Below are 9307 nucleotides of genomic sequence, written 5' to 3'. Positions count from 1 at the left end.
TGGCTTCTTCCGCCGAGCTCTCCAACCCGGGTGGCTCTTTCGCCAGCAGCAGGAGGCTGGTGGGGAGGTGGGCGGCAGCGGCCGGATTTCCCAGCGAAGCCGCCGAGGCCGGAAACTTTTCGCCCTGTCCCCGCGAGGGGCGATGCGGGGCCGCTGCCTCCTCCTCCGTCTCTTCTGGCCAGGTAGGGCAAGATCTACACAATCAGTTTCGGGGCGCACTGGAGGCGCCCGCAAGTACCTTCAGGACGCTGTCTAGATCTGCCCCAGGTGTGGGTTGAGAGAAGTGCACGCCAATTCTAGGGACCCCTTGACTGTGTAATATATCCCTGTGTGTTCTGTACATAGAGACGCTTTATTTATTTATTATTTACAATATTTATACACTGCTCCCCATTCAAAGTTTTGGAGCAGGGATAAAATAGAATAAAAACAGAATAAAAACACATTAAAAGTACATTTTAAAAGAAGCAAAATGCAAAATAAACCATGGCTGGAAGGCTTCCTGGAACAATTGTTATGGAAAAATAACTGATTTCCCACTACTCCCTTCGCCCATTTCTTCTCTCCCCTCCTTCTTCCAAGATCCCTCATTTCCCTTTCCCCAAATGCCATCCTTGGGTGACTTCCAAGTAATTTAGATGAGTAGAATAGACCCTCTACTCCCAGGTAGGAGAGAAAAGTCCTATTTATCTATTTGGGTAAGGTTGCTTACTCAGGTGTAAAGGACGAGCCCTAGCCGCTGGTTAAATTGCCAGGCGCTTGCTTGCGCAGCTGGCATACACACACACCCCTCTTATTTCCTTTCCCCACAGCTCAGCGGGAAACCAGGGAGAGAAATAAGAGGTGGGAAGCTCGCCCATCGGAAGGAATGACAGGCGCCATCTTTGACGGCTTCTTCTTCACCTTCCTTTCCACACGCTCCGGCGGGAATTTGGGAAGGGAAGGTGAAGCGGGAAGTTTTCTGCCACGTAGGCAAGGTGGGACAGGAATGTCCCAGGGGACATTGCAAAGGGGGGGGAACCAGGGAGGGAGTGGTGGACAGGGATTAGTTAAAGACAATGGAATACGTGACAGGAAGGTCCCAGGAGTCATTACTTTTTTTTTTTTTTTTAATAATTTTTATTCATTTTCAACACTATATAAACATAAATGAACATTTCCAAAATATAATTGAAACAAACACAATAAGAAAAAGAAATACATCAAATATCTGCTTCATACATATTGAATAATTGTTGAGTACAAATATCAAAAACTATTACATATGCCTTATCACACTACAACATTTTCATTCTTAACATAAAAGTGCACCCCCCACCTCGGGATCATTCTTGAGTCCAAAATCTAATCGTTTCTTCTGATGGTGGTTTCCCATTTCCCTTAGTAAACACGAACACTAGGAACTGTTTCCAAATTCCTTCGAACTCATTTATTTTAGTTACGCCTTTTCTCCACTTAATATTACATGTCAGTTTATCATTAATGGCTATGTCCCATACTACTTTATACCACTCCTCAATAGAATATTCCCCTTGGATCTTCCAGTTCCTAGCTATCATCAATCGTGCTGCAACCAACAAACTCGATATCAGCTCTATAATTCCTTTTCCACACTTTATATCTTCAAATAGTGACAGCAATGCTATTTTTGGTGTTTGTTCTATTTTCATTCCCACTATTTCTTCAATTTCTGAGAACACCATCTTCCATAATCTTTGTACATATTTGCATTGCCACCACATATGTAAATACGTTCCTTTTTCCCCACATCCTCTCCAACAATTTGCTGAATGTTGATCACTTATCTTGTTCAATCTAACCGGGGTTAGGTACCACCTCCATAAAATTTTAAAATAATTCTCCTTTATTCTTACTGATAAACTTCTCAACACTCTTTGTTTCCATAGTCCCTCCCAGCTCTGTCGCCCTATTTGTATCTTCAAATCTGATTCCCAAATCACTTTCTCTGTATTCTCTCTAAACTCCTTCTCTAACAATATTTTATATATTTCACTCATTAATCCTTTTGAAACTATACTACCTCCTTTTCCTTTCTCCTTACTTACTACTAATTCTTCAAACCTCGTCATCTTTCTGCACATTCTATTATCTTTAATCCACTTTTTATTCCATTGTTCTAATTGACCATATTCTAGCCAAGATAGTTTCTTCTCCTTTAACAAATTTTCCATATCTTCTCTTGTTTTAATATCTCTTACCCAATCCTTTAATTTTATTTTATTTTTCTCTTTTAATATTTTACATAATCTACCCTTTAGATCCTCTGGGAAATTCTTTAACATTATTATCGGTGCTAAGGGAGAGTTGCTCGGAAGCAGCTTCCCTTTAAATTTGCTCCAAATTTCCCATTGAGTCCTCAGGAGTGGATTATCTATACTTCCAACCCATTTTCTTCCTCCATCTTTAAAAAAAACATTCTCCAGATTCATCTCTACCTTACTTATGATTTTTTCTTCCATCCAGTATAAATCTCCTACTCCCATAATTGCTTCTACAACATGTCTTAATCTATTTGCTACGTAGTATAATTTTATGTTTGGGAGACCCATTCCCCCCTTTTTTTGGCTTAGGTACCAATTATTTTTATTCACTCTTGCTCTCTTTTCTCCATTACAATATTTATTAATAATATTTTGCCAACTTTTTATCTCGGTTTCTGATATTTTTATAGGTAGCATCCTAAATACAAAATTAATTTTAGCTAATATCTTCATTTTTATCAAAGCTATTCTCCCAAACCAAGATAAATTTAATCTTTTATATTTCTCCAATTTCTCTAGTACCTCCTTCTTTAACCTCGTTAAATTTTCCCTTTCTAAATTCTCTAGATTTTTTGTAATTTTAATTCCCAAGTATTTAATCTCATTCTTAACTTTCAATTCCATCCCCTTAAATTCCCAATCCTTTTCTTCCTTCTTAGTATAGTTAAACAACATCATCTCTGATTTAGACCAATTTATTTTTAACCCTGTAATTTCCTCAAATTCCCTCAACTGATATTTAATTCTTTCTAATTTTCTTAATGGATTCTTAATGGTCAATAAAGTATCATCCGCAAACATGTTTAGCTTTATCTCCCTTACCTCTCCAATTCCTTCTAATTCTTTATCCTCCCTTAGTGCCTTCGCCAAAACTTCCATAACCATTACAAAAAGGACCGGCGAGAGCGGACATCCTTGTCTTGTTCCTCTGGCTAGTCGTATCTTTTCAGTAAGTCCGTCATTTACCACCACTACCGCCGTATTTTGGGAATATAACTGTTCTATTACATTTTTAAATTTATTTCCAAATCCCAATTTATCTATAATACTCTTTAGTGCCTGCCCGCTCACACAATCAAAAGCTTTAAAAATATCTAATGCCATAATGCCTGCCTTAATATTTGCTTTTTTTATTACATTTATTACATTTAAAACTCTACCCACTAAATTATGCATATGTCTTCCTACCACAAACCCACATTGATCTGCTCCTATATATTCTGCCAAAAATTTATTTAATCGTTTGGCCATAATAGATGTAAAAATTTTAGCATCCTGATTTATTAAAGAAATAGGTCTATAAGAATCAGGATTAGTCAAATCTTTATCTGGTTTTGGGATCAGAATTATCACTGAATGTTCCCATGATTCAGGTATCTTCTCTCCTGATAATATCCTATTATAAAGTTCCATTAATTTTGGAACTAAACAATCTTTGAAGACCTTATAATATTCTGGACCCAAACCATCTGCTCCTGGTGATTTACCCACTTTTAACTTATCAATAACTTCTTCAACTTCTCTTTGAGTTATTACTGACTCCATTAACTCCTTATATTCTGATTTTATTTCCTTCTTTATAAACCTTCCAATATACTCCTCCACCTTTTCTTGTTGAATTTCTTTACCCTTGTACAATTCCTGATAAAATTCCTGAAAAATTTTTATTTTAGCTTTCATTGCATGACAATAATTCCCTCGACTATCTTTCAACGTTTCTATCCCATTCCTCCCTTTTTCTTTTTGTGTGAGCTTGGCAAGCAACCTCGAGTTCTTATCACTGTTTTCAAAATATTCCCTTTTCATATACATTAAATTCTTTTGAATCTCTTCTATATTTAAGTTTTCTAATTGTTTCTTCTTAGCTTGTATTTCCACTAATTTATATTTATCTTTACTTCGCCAATATCTTTCCTCCAAGTTTTTAATTTCTATCTCTAACTTTTCCTGTTCTGCACGTTGTTGTCTTTTTAAACTACATGTTTCTCTAATACAGATTCCTCTTGCTACAGCCTTCATGGTGTCCCAAATGACTGACCCAGCTGTTCCTCCTTTTTCATTAATTTCCCATGCCTCCGACAGTTCCTTCCGAATTTTATCTACTATTTTATTGTATTTCAATATCTTTGTGTTCAACTTCCATCTATATGCCTCTTTATAATCTTTCTTAACTGTAAATTCTAAACTTAACAAGGCATGATCAGTTACTTTTATTACCCCCATTTCCATTTTACAAATCCTCGTTGCAAAGTCTTTTGAAACAAATATATAATCTATCCTGGAGTATGTATGATGAACTGGGGAAAAGTATGAAAATCCAGGCCTATTCCCGTAAAGTAAGCGCCACGAATCTAAATAATCATTTTCTTTTACTAATTTATTCAATATAGTCATATTGTTCCTCTTTTCAGCATTAGTGGGATTTGACCTGTCCCTTTTATTATCCATAACCATATTAAAATCCCCAGCTAATAATGCACACCCCTCCTTAAATTCTTCTATTTCTTTGAACAGCTTTATAAAAAATTCTCTATGCTTCTCATTTGGGGCATAAACATTAATCAAAGTATAAACCTTTCCCTCAATTTTACCTTTTAACATAAGATATCTACCCTTATCATCCTTTTTTACCTCTTCTAATATAAACCCACTTTTTTTTGAAATCAAAGTGGCCACTCCATTTTTTTTTGATGTCCCTAATGATTTTTCATAATAGGCTAACCACTTTAATTTTATCATATTCGAATTCTCGGAGCCTTGGTGTGTCTCTTGGATCATTATAATATCTGATCCCTCTTTATTTAGCATTTGTTCTATTCTCTTCCTTTTCACGACTGCCCCTAAACCTTTAACATTGAGTGTTGATACCTTTATCTTTTTATCCATAATCACCCTTTTGAAATCTCTTCCGATCCCTTGTGCTCAGCAATTCAAACTTGCTTACATAAAAACACAAACTCCATACATAAAACCCACACCCTCCTACCCCGATCCCTCCTCCCCTACCTTCCCCCCCTCCCCACCCCCCCCACTCTAATCCCCCCCCCATATCCCCGTGAGTCTAATACTCCAGCCATCTACTTTAAAGGGGGAGGGGGGAGGCAGTGCTGTGCCTGGCCGGCAGGTCTCTATATTAGCATTTTTATTTGCAATTATCTCCAACATAATTAACAATTCTCTTACTCTCCAGATGTCCCAGCCTCATTCCCTCCCCCACCCACTCCAGCCCCATCTGCTTCCCCATCCAGACCCAGCCTCTTCAGCAAATCTTTACCTTGATCCAATGAGGTTACTCTGTATTCCCTCCTCCCATATGTAAATCTTAAGAAAACCGGGTAACCCCATGCATAAGGAATTTTATTCTTCATTAATGTTTCCGTTATTGGTTTAAGACTACGTCTCCAATTTAGTGTGCGTTGAGAAAGATCATTGTAAATTTGCACTGGTTTGCCTTTACACTGTATCTGAACCTTAGATCTCAATTCTTTCATAATTTGCTCTTTTTTGTAATAGTTGCCAAATTTCACCAATATGTCTCTAGTCCCTTTGTAGTTTTTCCCCCCAGGAGTCATTACTAAGGGAATCATGTGATAATGGAGTTTTGCAAGGTCAACGGGGACTCTCCCCATCTGGGCATGTCAGAAAATCAGGGAGGAGGATCAGCTGTGACGATTTGAGCTAGCAACTAATTATTTGTGTACAGTGTTTCCCTCTGTATAAAATAAAACGTAAACTTCTGTTCCGAGCCCTTTTCCTTTACATTGGCAAGGGAAAGGGACCTTTGTGCAAGGAGATTTTTGGTACCTGAGGTGGAAAATAAACTTTCCTTTTAAAATTGCACCCGGATGCCTTTTTATTTGATTTAATTGGGTTGTAATCCACAATTTTTCTAACACAATGACGTTTTCAGGAGGCACTGGAAGGAATGCAAAGTTGGTGTATGCCTGACCACCAGAGGCAGGGAATTCCACAGCAGGGGGGCCACCACACTGAAGGCTCTTCCCCTGATGAACTCCAATCAGAGGGTGGGTCTATGTGGAACCACCAGGAGCATGCTTTCGGATGACCTCAGTGACCGGGCAGGTTGGTAGGAGAGAAGGCGTTCTCTCAGGTATCCTGATCCCAAGTTGTTTAGGGCTTTGTACACTAGTACAAGAACCCTAAACCTGGCCTAGCAGTGAGTAGGCAACCAGTGCAGTGCCCTCAGCAAAGGAATCACATGCTGGAAAGGGGCAAATCTGGACAACGCTCGAGCTGCAGCATTCTGCACTAGCTCCAGCCTCCAGAGCAGCTGTAAAGGCAGCCCCACATAGATTGCATTGCAGTAATCTAATCTTGAGGTTACCAATGCCAGTACCACTGTGCCAAGCTATCCCTGTCAAGGAGAGGCCGTAGCTGGCAAACCAGGCAAAGCTGGTAAAAGGCATTTGAGCCTCCACTGACAGAGATGGATCTTATGTGCCCATAATCCTCTATGGTATACCTCTCAAGGCGGGCCAGGCCACGCACTGTCCAAGGTGGAAGATCCACTTTGCCCCTCACCAACATTATCCACAAGTGACAGGACTCAAACAGTTGCTCACAATCTGCCCAGGGCTCACGCTCCATCAGGGGGCCACTGACAAGAGCCCTCCCCCCCCCCCGGAATTGTTTCTCCTCTTTACCACTGCAACCTGTTTGTTACCTACCTCTTGCTCTGGCCCAGACAATGAAGGAGGGGCAGAGGATGCCACACTCCACAGCCTACTTGCTCATTAGGCTGCCAGGCACGCAAATGGTAGCAATGCCAAGGAAGAGGAGGAGGAGGAGCAGCAGGAGGAGCTGGTGACAATGGCAGTGAGGAGGTAGACTCACTGTGGGAAGGGACCCGTTGAGGCTATCGTGTCCAAGGGCCCTCAAAAACGTGGAGCTGACCCTGCTCAAAACGTTAAACACCCACACCCCACTCATCAGTTCAGTGTAAAGGCCTTCCTTTTTGTGAAGGCCTTCAGTTAATTATTTTAGTCTACAATCATATACACACTTACCTGGGAGTAAGTTCCAAGTAGGCATGTATAGGCTTGCACTCTAAGTGAACTTTGGTTGATAGATGCGTATGTTTTTATTGCTGTTCTTATGGTTTTATCTTTTTGGTTTTTGCTGCTCCGCTTATTCTTTCAAGTAACTGTGTTTATTTATTTATTTATTTATTTATTTGCTAATATTATCTATATACCGCTTAGTACAATCTCATTCGTTTACATTTAAAAATACATTTAAAATACCCACTGTTAAAATATATAGATATTATGTTTATTTCATATATTTTAAATTATTTGTAGGCTGCCTTTCAGGGTGGGATCCTCTGGAGGTTTTCAACCGTGGTGGTTTCCCCTTAATTGTCCCTTCCATTAAAACCAATTTGACGAGATTTACCTCAGCCTCTGAACCTAAGTCTGCTTCTGATTTGGTAAACATAATGTAGAATCCAGTAGAGTCGTGGGAAATTGGCAGCCATGGGAGCTCATCTCTGTCCAACTTCCCAGCTAATTACAGGCAAAAGGTGCGGTAGAATTTGAAAGAGTGAAATGTCTTATCAATCAAATGCAGCTTCAAGATGTGGCTTTGAGCCAGGTTCTGATTTATTACCTGAGAAATCTTTCATAGGAACCAAGTAGACAGGGGGAGGGTTGCTTAGGGGTGTATCCCTTGCTTTTGGCATGAGCCCAAGAGGGCAGAGCAGAAATGCCCTGGTTTGACATATTGATTGTTTACGGACAGATTCAGTTGTCGAAACACAGTAATTATTATGAGCATAGACACCACTCCCCTGTTTATAAGCTGATACACAGGCAAAGAAGCCTCAAGGCTGGTCCTAAGCCATGGTGTTATGGCCTAGAACTCTTGCCTTCAATTGTGTTTGCTGGCTAAACTGCTATTGGCTTAGTCTGTTCATGTTCCTAGTAGCCTGTTTAAAACTTGCATCATGAAAACCCTGAACTGAAAGCTATTGCTAAACAACGACTCTGTTTCGCTCCCTGCCATGGGGGCTGCTGCCTCATCTGTTACCTTGGACCATATTAACTCTGGATGTACCCTAATCCAAGGGGCTGCTATACAGCGGCAGGTTGCCATTGCGATAAGCAAAACCCTATGCTTCTGCTGCGTTGCGGTGGCACTAGCTACTCCCAACACACATCGAAAGCGTGGGTTTCCAGCAGCTGGGCCCACCCCCTACCGTCTGCCCAGGCGGACAACAACCAATCAGGGGTCGCCATCTGCCCCGCCCTGCTTCCACATCAAGGATGGAGCAAGGATGGATGCTCCCCTTCCTAACCCCTTTCAGTCGATCTTCAGCAGGGGTTAGGAAAGTGGGAGCTGGTGACTCTGATATCTGTGGGGTGGTGAAGCTACTCAGGGTTATATTGGGAACCCGTCAGAACTCTAAAGAAGCTACCCAAGGAGTTATCCAAAGAGCTATCCAAGGATGCAATGCCACACTGACATCAGAGTTACCAGCCTCCACTGGGTTAGAATGGCTCTGCAAATTTATTTAATTACTTCTATATCTCACCCTTTTCCCTCTGTGAGCTCTTGGAGGTGTGCAAAGCATCCCCAAGCATTGACCCATAGCCTCTTAGCTTCAGCAAGGTTGTTGCATCGTGTGTGCGCCTCCAGACGGTGTCCTGAACCAAGCTAGGGTTTGAGCCTGTGCCTTTTGGCCCAACACTCCACCACAAATTTCACGGCACCGAGTTGGCACCACCTCCTTCCAAAACCCACAGTTTTTCTCTCCCAGAGTGGCATTGGTTAATCCTGACGCTGAGGAGAGAGCATGGGATTTCCAGCTGCCATCCAGGTACCAGAACTGCCCCCCACCCTCTTCCTGGTAGAAGGTGACCAATCCACCAGGAAATGCCCTCCAGATTTCAGATGACAGAAGAGCTGCACTGATGTCATCCCGTTGACAAAGTCAGGGTAAGTCCCCAACTTTTTCAATGCGCAGTTTCGCAGGAAAGCCCCGCAGTGGCTGTGAAGCTGCAGTT

Source organism: Elgaria multicarinata, chromosome 10 (genome assembly GCF_023053635.1).
Source record: "Elgaria multicarinata webbii isolate HBS135686 ecotype San Diego chromosome 10, rElgMul1.1.pri, whole genome shotgun sequence".
NCBI classification, from domain to species: domain Eukaryota; kingdom Metazoa; phylum Chordata; class Lepidosauria; order Squamata; family Anguidae; genus Elgaria; species Elgaria multicarinata.
Note: the sequence above shows the minus strand (reverse complement) of the source record.